The sequence below is a fragment of the Rousettus aegyptiacus genome, unplaced genomic scaffold, assembly GCF_014176215.1.
Source record: "Rousettus aegyptiacus isolate mRouAeg1 unplaced genomic scaffold, mRouAeg1.p scaffold_m13_p_15, whole genome shotgun sequence".
Classification (NCBI taxonomy): domain Eukaryota; kingdom Metazoa; phylum Chordata; class Mammalia; order Chiroptera; family Pteropodidae; genus Rousettus; species Rousettus aegyptiacus.
In genome coordinates this window covers 6,578,361-6,600,661 of record NW_023416290.1, presented here as the reverse complement: position 1 = coordinate 6,600,661, position 22,301 = coordinate 6,578,361, and the positions used below count along the sequence as shown (strand labels likewise).

The 22,301-nt window shown below is 43.8% G+C and overlaps 1 protein-coding gene and 1 pseudogene across 6 annotated transcripts in view; both read right to left on the bottom strand.

Annotated features, from left to right (window-relative positions):
* The window catches only part of STAU2 (staufen double-stranded RNA binding protein 2), a 202,732-nt gene that overhangs the window by 39,372 nt on the left and 141,059 nt on the right, over positions 1-22,301 (bottom strand). The gene's annotated exons all lie outside the window — the stretch shown is intronic.
* LOC118612059 lies at positions 6,730-6,848 on the bottom strand (annotated as a pseudogene).

Genomic DNA, 22,301 nt, shown 5'->3' with positions numbered 1-22,301 from the left:
GCCATTGATGCCTGAACGCAAAGTCCTGAAACAGGCAATGTTGGCATATTGTAGGGCTTCGTAGGGTAGGACCAGTGCAAGAGAGGTTTCCGGATTAGGGGACCCTCCCCCCTCTACCTTTGTCAGCTCTGACCTCCCAATGCTGGTTAAGCTAAAAGCGAACCCTGTTAAAATCTGGGCGCGGAGGCGCAGGAAGGGGAAACAGAAAGGGTTTGCCTCCATCAGTGTGTGGCGAGATAGGACGGGGCGGGGGCGTTCTAGAATTGGGTGGGGAAGGACGAACCTGTCAAAACACAAGAAGAAACACTGATGTGCTAAGAAGAGATGACGCTGCGTTTAAAATACGGCTTCATGAAAAGCTACACAGCTGGGTAACACCCAATCAAAATAGCACTGCTAATGGACTAATTATTAGCGCGGAGATAGAACTGTGAATTATACATGGTAACTTGGGGGGGGGCGGGCATAGGGAGAACAGAATTGGGGGAAGGTATATTGAAAGTAAATAAAAGTTGGCCTCACATGAAAGCATACACCAGGCAAGATTAAAGAAAATGTCTTTGCTTTGCTTATTCTTCAGGAGATTATATATATTTTTTGTCTTGTATGTTTAGCTACACATATGTACTATTAGAAAACCATCAATAAAATAATACACACAGGTAAATTAGGGCATAATTACTCACAATATAAAATAATTACTGATTGACAAAAAGAATTCTCCTTAAAGATTCTTGAAGTGCCATTTAGAATTCCATTCAAGTTATCAAAGATCTTTTTCTTCTAACATATAGTACAAGCTTTTCATAATTCTATTTCATTAGGTAAGGCCGGCGCAAATAATAGAGAAAGGTTTCAGTCAATTTAGTTCAGCATAAAAAAAAAAAAAGAAAGAAAGAAAAAGAAACATACACTGTTAACAGATAAAGGAGACAGAAAAAAACGCAACCCACCTTCAGCCTTAACAAGGGGTCACTTTATGTGCCGTGCTGGTAAGCTACTGTTTCACCAAGAAGAATTCATTAAGTAGAGAGGAAGTCAATAAAAATGAGCTTTATTAAAAAGAACTGATGCAATTAAAGGTATTGGTGAAACCTAGCTCAGCGATGAAGGGAAGTGACTCAGGGGGCACCTTTAAGAAATGAGACAATATACCATGAACTCTTCTCCCAATTTATTTTGAAGAAATACGTAATACTCGGCATAAATTTGTCGCAGCCAGGGTGAATGCCAGCATGGTGGAGGAAGAAAGGGCTTCCATAAACCTGTCCTTCTTTAATAACAGTGAATTATAGCACTGACGGGCTGGCAGCCGACCTGCTCGCGAGGAGAGTAAGGAAAGCCACCCTCGACTCGGCCGACACCGCCTGCCAGGGGCAGGGGCGCTTTTCGTCAGGCCTGTTCTGCACGTTACGACCTAAACAGGACTGTTTGGCCCCCAGGATACGCAAAGCTGCACGCTGGGGAAAACAGGTTTGAGACTCTCCGAGAATCCCAAAGCAAATGATACTTCTGTGGAAAAGAGACGTGGAGGCTAGTCAAACGACAGAACAGCCACACGTCACAGGGCAGCAGAGTGTCCGCGCAGGATGGTTTTTCTTTTAAAAAAGAATCATCCTATCCAAGTTTCTGTGATCTCAGTCTCACGGTTCGAATATAGGGCAAAAATCCACGTGCTCCCTGTCCAAGCCAAGCGCATGCTGGGCATTTTTGCAGGCCTCGCCTCACACCCACGGACATGCGAGGGAGCCCGAGGGACTGTGCGAGCCACCGGCGGGGTCCTCTCCCCCCGCAGAGCCCGCAGCTAGTGCCGTCTATGACCTGAACACTGGCCCTGCGGACAGAGAAGCGGCTGGAGGCCTGGATTTGCCAGCGATGCCGACTGACGAGCCGGCGCCCAGCCTTACACCTCCTAACAGAACACCATCAAACGGAGGTAAGTGCTGACTGGCTAAAAAATAAAGAAGGCGGAGAAAAGGGGCCTGGGAAGATGCTGCAAGCACTAGAACTTGGTGCAGCGTTCGGCCGGCTGCCTCGCCCTCGTGCTAAGGCGGAAAATAAAGAAAAAGTACTGTGAGAAGGACGAAGGAAAAGGTCTAGAAATCCCCAGTTACAAAAATAATAAATAACCCATAACAAGATCAGTTACATGTGGATGGCACTTCCTGAGTCAGACTACAATGTTTCCACTTACCCCGCAACCCACACGACCTTCCTCGTCTACCTCAGAGAGTTGCTAAGACCATCAAATGAAGTCTTGTCTACGAGAATGACTCAGGAACTATAAAGCCTTTGATAATTGTCTGTGGCATGTGGTCTAAATGGTTAAAGAGAAAAACCTCAGGAAGCTTGGACAGAAGTATCTGAAAAGGGGTAGGCCTTTATCAGCATCCCTGGAGCCGTGGGCCTTCTCCTCTTGAAATGCCAATGGAGTTTGGGGGCATGTGAGGGAGACCGGACTGTCCCATGAGGTATAAAGAGAAGGCGGGTGACTAGACTCAGGGGATGGTTTTGTTTCATGATTTAATTACTGTCCACTTACCATGACACACGAGAAAAAACATTAGAAAAAGTTATGGTGAATCCGAAACTCTAAGTGTGCCTTACGCAAAGGCCTTTCTATCCACAAACTGCTGCTCTGTAAATAAACAAAAACTAAAACGAAAACCATCGTTTTCTATCTTCGAGTATTGTTTAGCATTGGGTATTTTGCAACTTTGCTCTCTATTTGTCACTCATCACGCAGATGGGTGTGTTTGTTGGGGAGAGACGAAAAAAAACGTAGGTTTGTTTGAGTTGAAATTACTCCATGCCTTCTGATATTTCTAAAGCTAAATTCTACTTGACCTTCCAACAGACGCACAATGTATATGCCAAAGTATCACAAAAGGTTACATTTAAAAATGAATCCGTTGTCCAATAATGGATACACATGTTCACCGGAAGATATATACATAAAAAAATGTACAAGACATTATTCATAATAACCCAAAACTGGAAAGGATAAGTAAATTACGGGGTAGTCCCATAATGGAACATTAGATAGCAACGACAATCGGTGACCTGCAACCACGGCAAACATAACATCAAATGAAAGAAATCACGAAGAGTGCTTGCAGTAGGATTCCACCTGCAAGGTACAGAAACAGGCACAGCTAAGTCACGGTGCCGGCAGCCGGGAGGGTGGGGACCTCCGGGGACAGGGCTGTGCTTGAAAGGGAGCCTGGCGGGGGCTTCTGGGAGCCTGGTGTGTTTCCTGATCAGGTTCCTAATCACACAGGTGTGTTCAATTCGTAAAATCACAAAATGTACACTTAGGCACTTTTTTCCTGTGGTATCTTTTGCTTCAATATGCAGTTTTTCTTTTCAAAGTGGAGCCGCCTCTAAGTGGACAGGAGTCGATCAGACTTACTGGGACCTGCGTTCCGATGCCGCCTGTTTGCAAACATCATCGTTCCCTAGATCGGGAAGCAACTGCTGGACAGACACTCAGCGGCTGCCGAGGCTCGCGGCTGAGGCCCAGAACACGGTCACGCCGGGCGTAACCACGGGGACGCGTTCCGAGACGCGCGTCGTCTGGCGACACCCCCCTCGTGCGGACATCGCGCTGCCATCGTCTCACGCACGCCTCGACGGCCCAGCCCACGGCACGCCCAGGCCCTGTGGCGAGCCTCTCGCTCCTGGGCCGCGCGCCTGGACGGCACAGCCCGGGGTGTGGTTGCACAGCAGACGTGTGTCTAACGGGTACTTCAGAGTCCACTCTAAAACAGCGCTAAAAAGGATAGCCTCATAAATACACACCCTGGGGCATGGTCACTTATCATCAGGTGCTACATGCCGTACGTAACGGCACGTGCCCCTCGGCACAGCAGGTTTGTTGCACCAGCATCGCCACAAGCAAGTGAGTACCGTGTCGTGCCGTGAGGTTACGGCGTCACTAGGAAATAGGAAATTTCCAGCTCCATTAGAGTCTCATGGGGCCAACGTCACGTACAAGGTCCCATCTCCGCTGTCTGTCCTCAACCGAAATGCTATGTGGCACATGACTGCATGGAAGCAAGTGTCCTTACTCTTACTACAAATCACGGATTCAGGAAATAAGAGTTGCAAATGCGATAGATTATAAATTGACAGATTCATAGATACTATCAATTCAACGGGTGACATTTTGGTTATTTGGATTTTGCTCCATTTTTGAGGTGTCCTAAAAACTTTAAAGAGTCCACATCCCCTATAGGAAAGAAATCTAGAAAAAGAAATCAAAACCATTTATTCAATTTATTTACTTAAATTGGCAAAGGGTTTTCCCACTGATATATAATCAGGGTCTCATTTAATGCCAATTTAGAATCATAGATTTTTTTTTTTGAAAAGGATCGTGCCGTGATTTTAACCTCCTTGTTTCAAGAACCCGAGAGCCTAAGAGGTTAAATGATATGCCTGTGGCCAAACAGATAAGCAAAGCAGAATACGGACCAGAACCCAAGTTCCCTAACCACGACACCAACTAGCTTTTGTTCTAGCTTCCTGGCTTCCACTCTGTTGATGTGCACAATTACGAACAAATAAAAACATGATATGAAATGAAGTTACAACATGATAACACTGAAGTTTTAGATTATTGTGACATTCACACATTCTGAAGAGCAGCACCTCGAAATTACGTGTTTTTATAAGTGGTTCCTGATTTTTAGAAACCAGCTAATGATCAGTTTAGGAACTCAGGTTAACAGTATCTTTTAAGGATATATAGTATACTCTTCCTTTGAAAATTGTATTTCTTGTAACCGATGAGAGCTATTTTCTTTTCCTATTCAAGAACATATATTATCAGAACAGCACTAAATGACCTCAGACCAGCCAGAGTGGAATTTACGAGGCCCTTCTTGGTACGTCTGCAGCTGTGACATCATTACAGAATTCCTGAGCTTGAGAACATTCGGCCTATTTTTACCTTACAATGGCCTTTCGAGGACTATTTACCTGCCGTGGGTCGTTACCGTTTGTAAATAGTAATAATTACCTGAAGTTGGAGCTATTTACTCTGTCCATCCCGTTTCCCAGGGACCCGAGCGGCTCTGACTCACCGTAGCGCAAAGTGGGTTCGTAATTTTCAACCAGTTTACCTTCCGGCTTTGTATTCTGCATAACATACTATGACTTGGTATCGTGACCCTTATTCAGATTAAAGATCTAAATTTCCTTGAGCGTGGCTGCATAAATTTATAGCCTGATTCAGTACACTTCTAATAACAGGACTCGCTAGATTAAAGTAGGCCTTAAAAGCAACCATCAAAGAAAAGGAATTAACAACATAAAACGCTGAGGCGGATGTTCGGATCTTGCTGCGTTCTCCCCCGACTTCCAGATAACCGGATAGACTGCACTTCCTTTGCGAGCCTGAAGAAATGCCGACACCCCCTGCAGCATTTGTGCCCACGGATGACCCGCTGGCCACGGGCGCAATGGACATATAGAGACAAACGCTCAGGAGGGCAGCCAACCTAAGAAGTGGATTCTCAGTCCTGGAGAAATTCTAGGATACGGAATACATCCACATTCTTCTTGTCCTAAACAGCAACTGCAGAAGCATGAAGTGGAGTGAGTTCATCCGACGGGGACTTCCGATGCACCTGTCCTGGTGACTGAGGCCTACACGACGTAATCCGTGTGAAGGGTTCGGCCCGGAGACTGGCATGGGACACACCCTTTGCACAATCAGGGTCACACTTCCTGATGGAAGCTGACACTGTAGGACCTGAAGAATCGACCAGGCAGAGCGGGGAGGGCGGGGACAGACCCGTCGAAGGCGGAAGAGGGCGGCATCGCTCGGGGGCAGTCGTCGGGGGCTCGGGACAGCCGGGACGTTAAGTGACGGAAGAGCAAGTGTTGGGGCTGCAGAGGCGAGCAGATGGCAGAGGGTACAAAGCCCACCACCCTGGGTCCGGGGGGCGGTTTTCGGCCTTTGCTCAGCCAGAGTCCTAAACGGTGGAGCCGTGCACACCGCACGGCCTCATCCATGAATTGGCTCCGAAACCGCTTCCGAGGGTTTCGACCAGCACTACTCTTTCCACAAAAGAGATCAAAATAGGACAGGACTGACTAGGACAGAACAGAAATCACGAACCTTGCTGACATGTATTTATGGGTCTATTGGGTCACAATGTTAAACTGATTTCTTATTGTAAGTCACAGCGGAAACGTCTGAAGGCCGCCTCTCCGAAGTATTTAAGCGGAGGAACGATGCAACCCGCACCGCACTGTGGCAAACCGATCTGGCTGCCGCGTGGGAAGGGCGGGCGGGGGGAGGGGAGGGGGACGGCAGGGGGCCAGTCCCGACCACGGGAGGGCAGCCGCACCTGTCGGGCTGCAGGCCACAGTGTCCGCCGGGGGGCGGGGCCCGTGCGGATGGACGCCAGGGGACCGAGGACCCAGCGGGCGGGAAGGTGTCGGGAACGCGAGCTTGCTGCCTGGTCCGAGGCAGGGCACGCCCGGGCAAGAGCAGCTCTCCGGACAGAGGCGGCTGATTACATCAGGGCGCGTTGCGCCACGAGGCTGAAAATGTGGAAAATAAGCACAACGGGGAAATCTTTCCTACAGAAAAATTTCATCCGCAACTAGTCGTTCTCAAGTGTCTGTCCCTGACGCCAAAAGGTAGCACTGAAATTGGGCGCTGATGTTAAAAACACACACACGCACACACGGACACACACACGCGCTGTCTTTAAACGGCTACAGCACCTGGTCTTCCTAGGCGGTCTCCCATCCAAGTACTAACCAGGCCCGACCCCGCTTGGCTTCCGAGATCAGACAAGATTGGGCACGTTCGGGGTGGCGTGGCCATAGACTCACACTTTTCTGTAGTAAGGAAACAGAATAAGTACAAAGTCTTGGCAAGTGCCCAAACTTTGGGAACAAGTTGAAAAAAAAAAAAAAGACACCTTCCCAAGCAAATGCGGGTAAGAACCGTTATTAAGGGTGGCAAGGCCGCTAACAATGACATGAGCCTCTAGCCCAGCACCTGACCCTTGGTAGACGCTCGACAAATGTTAGCTTTTCTTTCCCTTCACTTTCCTTCTCTTCACCTTGTCAACAGGTCTCAAGGTGCAGCCATATAAACCATTCGCATGAATATGCTTCAAGTCACCTGACAGCTAGATTTACCAGCTGATGCGGTGATTCACAAAACTGACCATGTTCTGTGTTTTACAAGGACTGCCAAGAAGTTAATGGGCAAATTCCTGATGCATCTCTAGTAAATGCACATAAACTTATCATATGCATTTTGTATATGTTACCTGTCTTATTTTTAAGACTTTTCCTCGATTCTATCATTTAAAATACATAGCTGAGAATTTTTTTAATCACCATATGACTTTTTTTTTTTTTAAAATAAGTCAAAGCCTATAGACAAGTAGATAGATTGAAAAATAGACGAGACAGACAAACAGATGGTTAAAACTGAGGCACGGTTGCATGTCTGATTATCAATCAAAGACCTATGAGTTTGGGGAGCTGAATCAGTTCCCTGAACCTTGTTTCTTTCTTTTTCTAAAAGTACTTACTATACAAAAAAAACCTCAACCCTATACAAAAGTAAAGAGCATCCCCACGAAGCCCACGAACCCCACGAAGCCACGCCCCAGCTTCGACAATCCTGCTCCATCTGGCCCCTCCTCTCCCACTCCCCCAGCTCCTGGATTAATTTAAAGTAAATCCCAACTACTATATAATTTCATTGATAAACTTTTTAGTATGAACCACCAAAAGGTAAGGACTCTTTTAAAAAACATTACCATAGCACGACTGTCGTACCTAAAAAGGGTTAACAATAATTCCTTACTACCATCAAAACATCAGCTGGTATTCATATTTTCCGTTTCTTAATTGTTTGTTGGAATTTTAGACACTGATTATTTCTGGGTGAACTTATAAAACAGGTTCTCAGTTAAGTTAAATTGAAGATTTTACCTTAATATAGGACTCAACCGAGACACCCGTACCTCACAGCCGCAGGCCGGGGTTCCTCCAGCAGGTGCCTCCCTTAGCTTCTCTCTTCCTGCATTCCTCCCCCTCTGCCTCATCTCCTACAGCTACAACACGCCTTCCCATGGCGTGCACACGCGCATAAACACAAACGCACACATGCACACACACGTGTACATGTACAAACACACACACACGCACATGTACATGTACAAACACACACACACACACACGATGGGGGAGAAGCTTTAAAATTTGCTGATTGTATGAAAAAGAATGTTCGATATAAAAATGAAAATTATAAGACAGCAAAGAAACCGGCTAAACGAGTCTAAAGAAAACTAGCCTTAAGAATGATCAAATTTGCAATTAATGACAAGTATCGAAACTTTGAGAATATCTTCCAATATTTAAATATTATACATATATAAATATACATAGACATGTAAATATTTATATGTCCATGTGTGTGGAGGCCTAAAAAGAATGCTTAGCTGTGCGTATTTGAAATGAAATGTCCTACTCCCAAGGTTCGGAAAAACTTCATGTCCATTACACCTCGCTCAAAACAGCTTCAGGAGCCGAGACACAGTTACGCGAATGGCGTCAGGAGAAAGGGCGCGACCCAGGGCCGGCCCGTCCTTCCTCCGCGCTCTGGCCTGCCTCCTGACGGTTGTCTCCAGTCTCTCTCCACCGCATCTAACACGCGGACACGGACAGAGTTTCTTCTACAACACACACCCGACGTGCCACGTCATCCTTAAAAACCGTCCCTTGGGAACCACTGTCTGCAGAATCGAGTTCGAAGTTCTAAAAGTGACAACCAGGGTGCTTCCGACCTAACCCCGCCTGCTCCTCCAGCCTGCGCCCCATGGCTCTCTCCCGGCCCAGCCCCGCAGGGCCCTGGCGCCTCCGTGCTTTGTTCACGTTGCTCTCTCTGCCTCAAACGCAGTATTTCTTATTTAGCCAACATATAATAAATGTGATCTTGCAGTGAAGAGAGAAAGATAAGGAAGAAGGCACGAACTTTGTTCTCAAGGAGCTTGCAACCTGATGGGAAATGCAGAGAAACGAACACATTTCAACAGAAGCATGTCAAGTACAGGCACATTCGTGTGGACTGGGCTTCGCAGTGGCAGAAAGAAGGGCGTGCGTAATGTTGTTATGGCTACGAGACCGTTAGTACTCAGGAATACGGCATGCAAAATACACGGAGAAAGGAGGGTCCAGTCATGACTTCAGAACCCTCCAAAGTGAATACGAAGAATGGATACGTAGCCATGGACAGCCAAATTCGAGAGCTCAACCCCTCACAGGCGAGGCTTACGACGGATTGTAAGCTCCAATGCAAATACAACCGGCTTACACTTTCAGGAGTCTCTGTTACCAAATAAACACAGAACCTGTGGGAACCGAAGCTGAAGTGTAGGGCAGCAAAGGGAGGCCAGGCATCCTGACTCACGCACGGAGACTGAGCAATTACGTCCAGCAAATCATGAAGCACGTTAAACTACAGACTCATAAAAGGAAGACGTTCAAAACGTGATGCCGAAAAGCAAACCCATCACCACAAACTGAAGACTATGCCATGCCTGCTGCTGCACTCACTCTGTCATTTAAGTAATTAAAATGTTTTTAAAGAGTCTAGTTATGAAAAGCATGACACAAAGCATACTACAATTTTATAAATACATATGTATATAAATATATAGATATATAGATACGTAGATATATATTTAAAAACCGACATCCATGTACCCACCTCCCAGGATAAGAAACAGAACATGGCTAGCATCTTGAAGATCTGAGGAAGCCACCTCCCCGGCTGCCTTCCATTCCCTTCCCGAGTGGAGACAACACTCTTCGTTTTTTGTGATAATCATTCCTTTGCTTTTCTTTATGACTTTATTATCTTCGTTCCACTACCTAACCAACTCCCGGGTCTAGTTCTGGAAAACAGCGTAGCCAGCACAAACCTAGCGACCCCAGGACAGAGCGACCCCGCTGATACGGGATGGGAGGCCAGGAGAAGACGAGGCCTCGCCCGACTCGGGTCCTGCGGGCTTCAAATGAGCCTCCCCTAGAGAAGACGGAGGGCACGTCTCGAGAAACAGGGGTCTTCCTGCCTCCGGGCCACTGTCATGGCCGTAGTGCTGACCGAGAACTGGGCACCCGGCGGGACTGTGGTCAGGCGCGGATTCTCTCTGGCTTCTGTTTTCTCCTTCTGGCGAAACAGACATAATTTACCGTTTTAAAGTGTACGCCCAGACCCTAGTAACCAGCACTATACTTTCCGGCTTTGCGACCCAGGGACCTCATCACAAGTGTTTGCCTTCCTTTGGCTGACTTATTTCACTTGGTGTAATGTCCTCGAGGTTCATCCATGTCGTAGACGAATGTGTCAGGATTTCCCTCCTTTTCGTGACATGGTACGCTCCAACACAAATACAACCGGTTTACTTTAAGGAGCCTTAAGGCTGAACCACGTCCTGTTACGTGTATAGACCGCGTCTTGTTCATCAGTTCGCCTGTCGACGGACACTTGGGCTGCTCCCACATTCCGCCTACCGCAAATGACGCTGCTGGGAACGTGGGTGCACCGATGCCTCTTTGAATCCCTCCTTTCAATCCTTTTGGGTATGCGCCCAGAAGTGAAGTTGCTGGACCAAATGGCAATGCTGTGTGTAATTCTTTAAGGAACCGTACCACTCATTTCACATTCTCACCAACAGTGCACAAGAGTTCCAATTGCCAACGTTTATTATTTTCTATGTTTTCGATAGTAGCCATCCTAATGGGTGTGAAGTGTGTGTGTGTGTGTGTGTTTTAAGTTTAAGGTATACATACGGCATGGTGGTTTGATTTACACATATTGTGAAATGATTATCACAATAGGTGTAGTTAACGTTCATCAACTTACACAGATACAAATAGAAAGAAAAGAAAAAACATGCTCCTTACGATGGGAACCCTCCAGATCCACTCTGGACGACTCCCCCACACGGCACACGGCACACGGCAGGGTTTGCTGGGCCGCACGTCACATGTCCTGATTTATTCTGTAATGGGAAGCTTGTGCCTCGTGACCCACCCCTCCCATTTCCCCACCTCCCAAACCCCCTCCCCTCTCCACCTACCTATCTGGATCTGTGAGTTTCACTTTGTTTGTTCCTTTTTTTTTTTTTTAATTCCAGGTATAAGAGGAACCATACAGTTTCTGTTTGACTTAGTTTACTTAGCATCTTACATAAATTGCTGAATTCACGGCATGAAGCTGTTCATGACATTCCCTTATTATCCTTTTAACGTTCTGGAGTGATGTTCTCCCTCGTCCCCGCAGTGGAAATTTGTGTTCTTCTTCTCTTTTGTCTTGACCTCCAGTCTGGCTAGAGGTTTATCGATTTTACTGATCTTAAAGAACCAGGTGTTGGTTTTACTGGTTTTCTTTATTCTTTCTCTGTTTACTATTTCACTGATTTCTGCTTTAATCTTTGTCATTTCCTTTCTTCTGCTACTTTTCTTTTTCTCCTGCTTACTTTGGGTTCATTTGCTCTTTTTTTTTTGGTTCATTGAGGTGGAAGCTGAGGTAGTTGATCTGAGACCTTTCTTCTCTAATACGGTCATTTAGTGCTATGCATTTCCCTATAATGGTGCTTTAGCTACGCTCACAACTTTTAACAAGTTGTATTTTCATTGTCATTCAATTCAAAATATACTTTCCTTTGTGATTTCTTCTTGGACCTATCCATTATTTAGAAGTGTGCTTTTTAGCTTCCGAATATTGGAGATTTTCCACATATTATTCTGTTATGGATTTTGTAATTTAACCCCATTGTGGCAGAGAACATAGTTTGTGTAACACGAATCCCTTTAGATTTATTGAGGCTTGTATCATGGCCTAGAATACGGTCTGCGTAGGCGAATGTTTCGTGTGTACTTGAAAAGAAAGTGTGTCATGTTCGGTGGAGAGCTCTGTAAATGTCACTTGGTTCAGCTGGCTGATGGTGTTCAAGTCTTCTACGTCCTTACTGATTTTCTCTCTAGCTGTTCTCTCAATTATTGAGTGACAGGCGCTGAGATCTCTGACTGTAACTGTAGATCTGTCCATTTCTCCTTGCCATTCTGTTAGTGTTTGCTTCCTCTATTTTGAAGCTTTGTTAATAGGTCATAAACACTCAGGACTGTGTCCTCGTGATGAATCGGTCTCGTTATTATTATGAAACAATTTCTTTGATGCTGGGTACTATGCTTTGCTCTGAAATCTACTGCCTCACATCGATCTACCCTCTTCAGCCTTCTTTTTATTTTTTAAAAATATCTTTGAGTGTAAAGAACAGACAGCCAGGTAGGTACACAGAAGAAGCATCTCTATAAAATATCTGACAATAATCTCCCTAACATTAAACAGCAACAAGTCTGAGCGGTTAAAAAGATGATCTCGAGGGCAGTGCAGCGTGTCCTCAGACCGGCGGCATGAGCATCACTTGGAGACTTATTAGAGATGCACATTGTCAGGCTCCACTCCAGACCTACTGAATCAGAGTTTCCAGGATGGGACCCAGAAATCTGTGTTCTAACAAGCGCACCTGGGAACTTCGAGGCGTGCCAAAGTTTGGGAGTCCAGGCCTAGAGTCCCTTCTGGCTTCTAATTCTACGAATAAGTATTTGGACTGAAATAAGCCAAAAAATGCTTCTGTGAGGGTGAAGGGAACTAAAACTTTCTCCAGTTAGATGAGTATTTTTGCAACCCTACCTCTATGTGTTGCCCAAACAAAGGCCCATTTTCATCCTAGTTATATAATAATAATACTCCAGATTAACGTTTAATAACAGATTAACTACACGAAAAACTAAAACCTGTTTTAAATCATCTTCTATTTCAGGAAGACGGGGAAACATTCATTGCTTTGAGCTTTTGGCTGTGATTTGTAAAGGTAGGACTTACTGCTTGTGGAAACATTATAATGAATTTTCACCGCATGGGATGACGGAGGCTTGGGGAATGAATCAAGCTGAGTACGATTTGAAAATTCCCTCCACTTAAAACAACTCCATAGGGCGAAGCTTCTGTTTTCTTTTAGGTCCAGTGCAGTAGGTGGGCCACCTTCTGAGTGAAGCCTCCCTCCTGTGCAGTTTGTCTGTGTATCTGTCGCCTTTTGAGTGCTATTCCCCACTCTGGTGGGCTTCTCTTTCCTTTGACTTAAATGTGCTTTTAGACCTGGAGAGCTTCTAGCAAAATGATGTAGACCATTTTTAAAGCTCCCCTTAGATGTGGGGCTGCACTCAGTTCTTTACAAATATTATCTCATCTCATCCCCATAACAAGCCTGCCAGGCAGGTATTACACTCCTCGTTACAGACAGGTAGACCAGGCGGCCTGTGGACACGCGGCCGGGGAGTCTGGGGGGATGAGCTGGCAGATTGCTCCCTGATTCCAAATCCCGGCGAATTCCTACTGGGGCCACCATAGTTGCTGGTTATAACTTCAAAACATAAAGAACAAAGAAAGAAAAAGACTTATAATGTACATAACCCCCCCGCCTTTTTTAGTCTAAAAATTTAACAGACATTTGAACAGGAAACAAGTTGGCCGATTTCAGCACAAAGGATAGATTTATATTTCTAAGTATGAAAGGAATCAAAACGAAGAAGAATGTCCTTGCCTTGGCACTTTGCAAACTGACTACATGCAAACACACACCCTCACACACACCCGAGCCGAGAAGCTCTTTTAAGAAACAGTGACAGAAGTCATTTCGGTATTGTCGCCTTTCACTTACCACAGACTGGACTAGATATTTGTATCAAATGCATTTAAGTTTTATTTTCAACAGAGGTACTTTATGTGGGTCATAAGCTATACGTACTCATTAAGAAAATCTTTGTGTCGTCAGAAAGATCAAGAATCATTAATTGTGGTATAGAAACTTTTATCATATAGCAATAATTGGAAATTGCAGTATTTTTACATTTAGCTCGTTAACTGATTTGAACCATTCCCTAGGTCAAACTTAAAGGCCTTCGTTTTTGAGATCACATGAAGGAGTTAGATTCAAATTAAAGCACAGATGCTCTTTAGCCAACTAGGATGGCTTAATTGGTGGTTTTCTCTACAAAGACTGGTAAACAGAGCTCCCGAATTTCCTTGTATCAGAACCAAAAATAATATTTAATATTTGCTTTGTACCTTACACAACAACATTAAAAGAAAAAAAAAAAGCCCACGCACAGTGTAATCAGTGGTCAGCAAAAGAATCTGAAAGTCTAAAACAACAGGCTCGTTAGAGGGTAGAGGGGTTGGTCTTCCCTCTGGTCTCTGTCTCTATTAGCATAGAAATGGACTTATAGAAAAAGTGTTTTCGACATGCTGATAAAAGATTAACATAACATCAAGGAAGAAGGCTGTAAAATAAAACCAAAAAGCACCGTCCACGAGAACTTGAAGAAATTGGAGCAGGGTGGGGGGTAACCCCAAAAACTCGCAAATTGTCTAGGCGGCCATGAACAATCATTGACTTGGTTTGTTATAATCTCAAATGAACTCCTCTCAAAATATGTGATTTACATGTGACCATTTACACAGCTCTCATCTACGATTTCCAAGGTGATCAGTGTGAAGCTTAATGAATTTTCTTGATAGTGAGTTTTTAAACCTTTGAAATCTTATATTTCGGTAATGCCCTATTAACATCGAAGCAAAGCTGCACGATCTAGGGAAAATTCAATCTCTTCTGATGATTAAATTTCAGTAATTGAACATAAAAACACTTGGAACAAGAAGAGCTGAATAAATGAACTGTCAGCATATATTACAACATTATGGTGTTGCTTAGGTAAGAAAATGCTCCTCGAAGAAGTTGGCACCGCGAGCGGCCAATTGGAAAAGCAGAGGAAGTAAGCTATCGCTGAAATAATGAGGAGGAATTCCATTAAGGCTCCGGCCCAGGTATGCGAAGGAGGTGTGACTGACATGCAGGACTCGGAGATTAACCGTGCGGGACGCTGGGAGGCCGTGCCTACGTGCGTCTAACTAACGTAACGCTATATTTGGTATCAGGCTTTGACTGAAGTGTTTACAGAGTCGCTGCTCTTGCTGGCTCCTTTCTTTCAAAGGTGAAGGATTTTGTTTCAGGCCTGGTGTCGGCAAGGGAGCATGTTCCCGAGGAAAAGAAAAATACAGTCATGCCCAGAATTTGTTTCATATTAAGATGTGATTAGTGTTCACTTTTAGTGTCAGTAACAATTTAAAAAGCTACATTTCACACAAAGACGGGGATGACAATGACCATGAGCTCATCAAGGCCCTGTGTTCCTATCAGTAGGTCCCTTTGGATGCTGTTAATAAATGGTAAGACTTGAGAAGCCAGCATAATGACATGATATGAAAACAATTTAAAAAATGTGACACTCATGAGCCTGGGAGTATGGAACAAGCCATGGTTTTGAAGCTGTGTCTAGAATTGCTGCAGACCATCAGGATCTAGTTCCAGTCAACATAACATCCTTGAAATGTTCAAAGACACAGGCCAGTTTTGAATATATAGTTCTAGTGCAAATGGTTATCTAATGGAAAAAGTCGGTTGGGTGTGTTTGGACATTCTGTCTTTAAAACATTCTTTCCGGAATACAAATGTAGCCCTGCAGCTCTAGCACAGTGGAACTTACTAATGGCTGGCTTTCTGTTGACATGAATTCCAATACGGTGAGGGTTAAATGATAGTTTAGCAAACCTGTCTACTACTTAGAATAAAAGTGTGTCGTTTGCAAAGCGGACACGAGTCCCGTTTACCAGCACTTGAGTTACAGGACAGGGTCTCCTCTGCATTCGATGAAATGACCAGCCTGTGACTCCTTTTCTGCCACCAGCTCACTGTACGACCTCGACAAATCACTCCACCCTCCATGGCAATCAACCCATTTCCCATTTGCCCCAACAAAAGTCACTGGGGGCACCTGCGGCGGCAGCGTTGACCCCGGGATAACTCGCGGATTACCATCCTAACCTGACCCCCGAAGTTTGCCACGAAATATCTCGCTTCGTTATCATTTTCACATCGCTCTAGTATACATCTACAGTCTTTGGAAACAAATGACACCATTCTATGTATAGCATTCTGTTTTTAGTAGTGCTATTTCCATTTACAAAATGTAGTAATTCTCGATCGCCGAAAATGTCAGATACTAGGAAACGTAGCATTCCTATGAGTGATAAATTAACGCTGGCAGCGAGCTGCACTTTTTTTCAAAACAGGAAGAGGGTTAAAAACTCAAACTGAGCACATTGGAGGTTAGTTTAATCACCTATAAAGTTTTCTCTAGTAAAATAAGCATTGACAACTGGCCCTGACAGAAGTAAAAGAAATAACCATACGGTATTTACTTTTTCCATATCCTATTAACTCTTTAGGAATTTGACATCATAATTACACTTCATCTTTCTTCTAGGACCAAATTCAGATGGACACGTTCTGATCTCAGGGGCACAAGGAAGAAACGTGGCAGCCTGCTGTGTGAACTCGGGACGCAGCGAGTCCTCCAGGCCGGCAACTATGACGGGCAATTAAGATAAGAATTTTTTTTAAAGCTGTTTTGCTTATTCATTTAGAGAAATCCATCCCTACACTTTTAAGAGAATCTTTAGTCCTATGATTATCAATTGAATGGAATACATGTGCACTGACTCTCTTCCAGGCGTCATTCTGTGTACTTAAGGGACCAGTCTGCTCCCCAGGTTGTACCCGATTCCCACGGCACGAGGGGCGAGACCTAACCCCCCACCCCCCGGGGGACGAGAAACAGGTTGGGTAAGGGTGGCCTCTGTGCTAGGATTTCAAGAACCAGCCAGCGTTAACTATGAAAGAAAAAGACAGCGAGAAGGCCGTCCAGCATGAGGAAAAAGCAAAAACAAAGAGAATTAGGGAGTTTGGCTACCGCCGAAGACGATGTGTGGGACCCGAGGAGGGGAGGCTGATGATCTGAGACCCTTCGGGTCTCGGACTCTTCTCTGAAGGAGTCCGTCAGAGGGGGAAATGGGGGCCGGGTCTCTTTCTCCAAACAACTAACCCGAAACCGTCAATTAGCGCACAATACACTGCATTTTCTCTCACTGTTGTGCTGAGGTCAGTGAGCACAGGAATCACGTGTTTAAGCCACTGAAGCCCCAGGGCCTCAGCGTTCTCATTTTTATAAATCAGTGAGTAAATGAACACACAGCTGAACTGATTAAAGGTAACTGTGAAATTAAAAATTTTACTATTAGTGTATCACTTCGTGCACATAAATTCCTATGTGATTTATTTCAAATAAATGAACACATCAATAATCTGATGGAGTTTTCTTAATCCATATTACTTCCTTTCTAGGTTATTCAAAATATCACAAAGCAGAGAAATATCAACATGTTTTATGTGCAAGAAGTTGACGTCACGAACTTGTACTAGATGCTGCATATTATCGACTAGCTATTCATATAAAAAGCAAAAAGGTTATTGTACCAACATGGCATCTAATTTTAGAAAATCCTTTTTCTATCAGTATTTTTCTGGAAAAGGATCTATTCTTTAAACTCACTCTTAAAAGGGTGTTTTAATAAAATAAAAGAAAATCTCTAATAATAGCCACAGAAAACCGTATCTAATGTTTCAAAATTTCTCCTTCTCACTGGCCATCGAACTCATGCATCAGTGGGGGTGGTTGACCACAGTGAGCTCTTTCCGGCCAACCCGCGGCTCACGGGAGCGAGGGAGTGTTTCAGTGGGGCCATGGGCCATGACCTAGGAACGCACTCGGTCATCGGGCTGCCAAGGCCATCTGCAGGTCCCTTAGGAACACGATGCAAAGATCTTCCTTTCGCGAGGATGCTCCAGAAATCACTTGTGGGACGGGCTCTGGGACGCACGGCCTGTCCACTCGGGTGGGTAGTTGGTCAATGTGTCTGGACTCACGGAAGAGGGGGACTCTGGGGTTTCCGTCCCAGAATGAAAGCCTGTATCGGTCACCGGAAATTAATAAGGGGGTGAAGGGGCGAATTTTCTACAATAACAGGAGAGGCTCCCACACAGAGCGGTGATTACGGATGCAGCATTTACTCTTCTCCTCTTTCGCATAAACACACGAGAGGGCCCGTCTGGCTGATAACGAGGGTGCCAGGAGACCTTCTGATTTGTTTGTTTGTCTAGCGTCCAACTCCTGCCTGAGCCTGCTGCACTCCGCACGCTGAAAAGGGACACTTTTCTCACCAACTGCCCCCATGAAGCATCCTGGCGCGGCTTAAGAGCCTTAAACGTATCTGTACGAGGCCGAGCAATGTTTTAAATAATTCCTGGGGCAAATGAGCTCGATTTAAATCGACCTCTGAGACTGCAGAAGGAAACTGAAATTTGGGATCCAAGAAAGAGAAGTGTAACTCCATTTAAAAACCAAAATATAAATTTTCGCTAGGTACGACCTGTAACATAAAAACTAAGTCATGTTTCATAATGAATCATAACCTATATTAACTGATTATGATGAGGTATCTGGGAGAATCATAATTCTGAATTATGATTCTGAATTCTGAATTATGATTCTGAAACATAAATTTTCTTACATAACCGTCTGGAAAAAAATCAGTTTACTATAAACAGAAAACATGCTGGGTGGTTCAAATATTTAACTCAGGCAAAACAGCTTCACCTTTGTGGCATACAGTTCGCGTGTTAGGGAATATGTGTGAATGAACAAAAAATTTGCCACGGACACTTTTTGTCCCTTGAAAGCACAACAGGGCGATGTAAGTGTGCCCGTCTATAAAGGATAAACTTTAAAATTACCTTTATGAGTAAATATAATTCCAAATCCTAAATAAGATGACAGGACTAAAATCAGAAACCAATATATTTACATATCTTTTTTCTGTATTTTTACAGTGCTTTCGATATCATCTTTTTATCTCGTTGTGAATGTTGAAGATAAAAATATATTCGAGTTTCCTATTTAGAGAAACAAAATTCATCATAAAATCACTTTTGATTACAGAGAACCCAGCATTTATGTCTCCTCTAGTCCAAGGAAATAAAGTTGTAATAAAGGAAATAAAGCTGTAATAAATTGCCCCGAAGCAAAGGTAAAATGACCACCCAATTAAGCCATAACTTTAAAAATCACCTTGAGGTTAAATTGGGAAGAAATATGAGGAAACGGCAATTAAAGATTAGTCTTAAATTTGAGGTCTCCTCATTGACAATGAAAGATTCAGTTACTTAGACTGTTTTTTACTATTTCTTTTATGAATTGCTTTTAACAGTATTTCATCCCTCAACAGAGGAAATAAGCAATCCTCTTAAAGAGAGGGAGGGATGAAGTGTGTGGGGAGGGAGAGAGAGAAAGAGAGAGAGAGAGAGAGAGAGAGAGAGAGAGAGAGAGAGAGAGAAGAGAGCGAGCAAAGAAAAAGATGTACCAGGCTATCAAAATCTCTAAGGAAAATAAACTGATCAAGATTGATCTGGCTTTCTCAAAAGTTCACCATGCTAAAGGTTCACCTAAGCTTCATATGGGAAGAAAACCATAAAGCTTCTATAATACAAAGCTTAATAATGTGTTGTGGGGCCTAGAGTTTAATAACAGCAGCGTATTGTAAAGTGCATTTAAAGTAAGTACTCATTTATTTACTTTTCTAAAAAAAAAAAAAACCTGTTTCTGAGAACAGTTTTGTCTATTGATGCTTAAGGGATTTTCTAGAATCGTTTTCAAGAAAAGATTGACTGTGCTCTTAGCCATATTTTCAGCAGGAAAGCATATTTTCAAATTTGTTACTTCAAAAAAAAACCCCAACAATGTAACTAATAAATACCTCCACAAAACGAATACGAAGACCTCCTTTGCATTTAAGCACACTGGCCATTTACCCTTTCCAAGAGATCTGCAATCTCAGTTAATGATAGAACAAATGAAAATGATATACAATATTAATCAGACAACTGAAAAAAGGCTGATTATTTCCTCTTGTCTCAAAATTCTCTTCCTGCTTCTTTTAAAGTCCGCCAAAAAGACACAGTTTGCTATAAAAGTCGCACAAATGGGATGGATAAATAGTTAAGTACAACCAAAGGAGGCCTCCGTCTCATGTACCCTTGTCTGTCAGCTAACCTCTCCTGGTTTAACAATCTGAGTTTAACTACTTCATGATGAATGAGACAGGGTGCAAATGACCTGAGTGTTTCGGCCCATAAAACAGGCCTAGGGAAATAAAATCTGCAAATTTGATCACCAGCCTTAGAATGGCCATCATAGGGAATATAGTTAGAATTTTAACAGAGATGAATGGTTTTAAAGGAATTGTCTAAGTGTAATATTAGGCAATGAAATGCTAATAATTTACATTTAAAGTGCCATTTACCCTAAAGCAGCCTACTATACGCAAGATCTGCCGTTACATAAACTGAAATTTGGAGAGCTTTGAAATGAGAGGTGGCGAGCTAACTGTCAGAAGACCCACTGAGGCTCAGAGTTTTATGGGCTCAGTTTTGCAGCAAGTTTCTTAGGAGCATTAACATGGGGTCACATTAAGCAAAAAAGACTCCAGTTGTTAACAGCGGTAGGTCTATTGTTCAAGAAGAAATACATTTCAGGAGATTCATTATGAAAGGGAGGGAGGGAAAATCCTTTTTGGCACTCTGCATATAAAATCTCAAAAAGACATCTGCTGTTTAAAAAAATTCCACCCACTTTTACTACTACAAGCTTTGTTAATTTTCTGCAGTTCTCCGCTCTGACTTAAAAGTCATTTCCTTAAGAAAACAGATGACAGACAACTTGAGTGACTGATGATATTGTGCCATTGCTTTGTTTTTCTCGGAGGCCGTGGTTTAAGAGGATGGATGTTAGTGTAAATGACAGAAAGGGGACCTTCGCATAAGATTTCACTTCTGTTCAAAGACGAGCTAATGTAACCACGCTGCGATGCCATCAACTTGACAAATGGACACCGTGCGACCCTCCGCCTCCCCCCGAAACCCGAGATCCTGATTTACACAGCAGCCCCGTCGTCGACGGGGAAGGCTTCACGCTGCTGGCTGTACAATGGGTTGAAGACCTGGTCACTCCCTGCGTGTAATAATGGCATTGAATGGCATGGAGGTGAAATGCATCCCAACGAACGAAGCACGTTCCTGAACTTAGAAAACTGCACTTAAGTCTTCCAGAACCCGAATAGGCAGAAAAAGGGGCCTCGTTCGCTCAAACGCTGTCGAGAAAAACGGAGCAGTTCTCATGCTTAACTCTGCAATCAGATGAAGATATACAGCTTTCACTGACTGCAGAAAAGACCCTACCTCTAAGGAGCGCAGCTCTGTCTAAACGATTCACTATAATCCGTGGACCCCAGTGTGCCTTACGCTACCATCGTATTTTGCCGGCACTCAAGAATTTGACATTGTTCTTTACCTCAAGAATTTGACATTGTTCTATCCTGTTACATTATTTCCCTGGAAGCTTACAACTTTGCCTTTCAAAGTGGGAAATTTCTTAAAGAACTTATAAACACTACCATGCAACATCAACACATGGTATACCTGAAGATTTAAACATGTCCTAAACTGGCTATGGGCACACAAAAATAATCAAAATCAGGGCTTCATAAGAAATACAAACTTCTGCTTTCAAGTCAAAGCATACATTCCTACTTATTCAAAGTAGGAACGTTTGGGTAAATTACCTAAGAAAGAAATCACTTAAGAAAGAAATCAGGTAAGGCCGATTCCAAATCCTCTGCAGTAAAACTGTCCAGCGGTCCTAACGCAAATAAGCATCACGGACCAGACTGCAATCAGAAGCAGTTTTAACACGTGTAAATGTTGAATAAGGTAGAATTTTAGCCCTACGTTTACTTTGCTGTTGCCACAAATAAAAAAAAGCACTTACGAAAACATTTCCCGCTGGAGTGAATGGATTTCAACAGCTGCTGATTTGGTGACATGGAGAACACCAGTGGAGACATCCTGCTGAATTAACGTTTTGGAAATGTTAAAAAGAAACTTCAAACAGACCTCGTTTAGCAGGCGGTCAAAGACTGTGCTCAGTGGGGACCATGTGAAGGCCAGCAGAGCAGTCACTCAGCCATGAATCAGGCTTGTCAATAGTTGCCCATCCTCTCAACAGGTGACTCGAAAAGGCACGCAGTCCGTTTTCCCTAACCCTTCTGTGAGTGCTTGCTTCTGCTCTGGTCTCATTTAAGAGGGCGCAGCGTGCACAGCTGGGGAAATAGCAGTTTCAGGGGTTTAAGTATATTTTTTAAAATTTGTACGTTTGCCTTTTTCTAACCAAAAAAAAAAAAAATG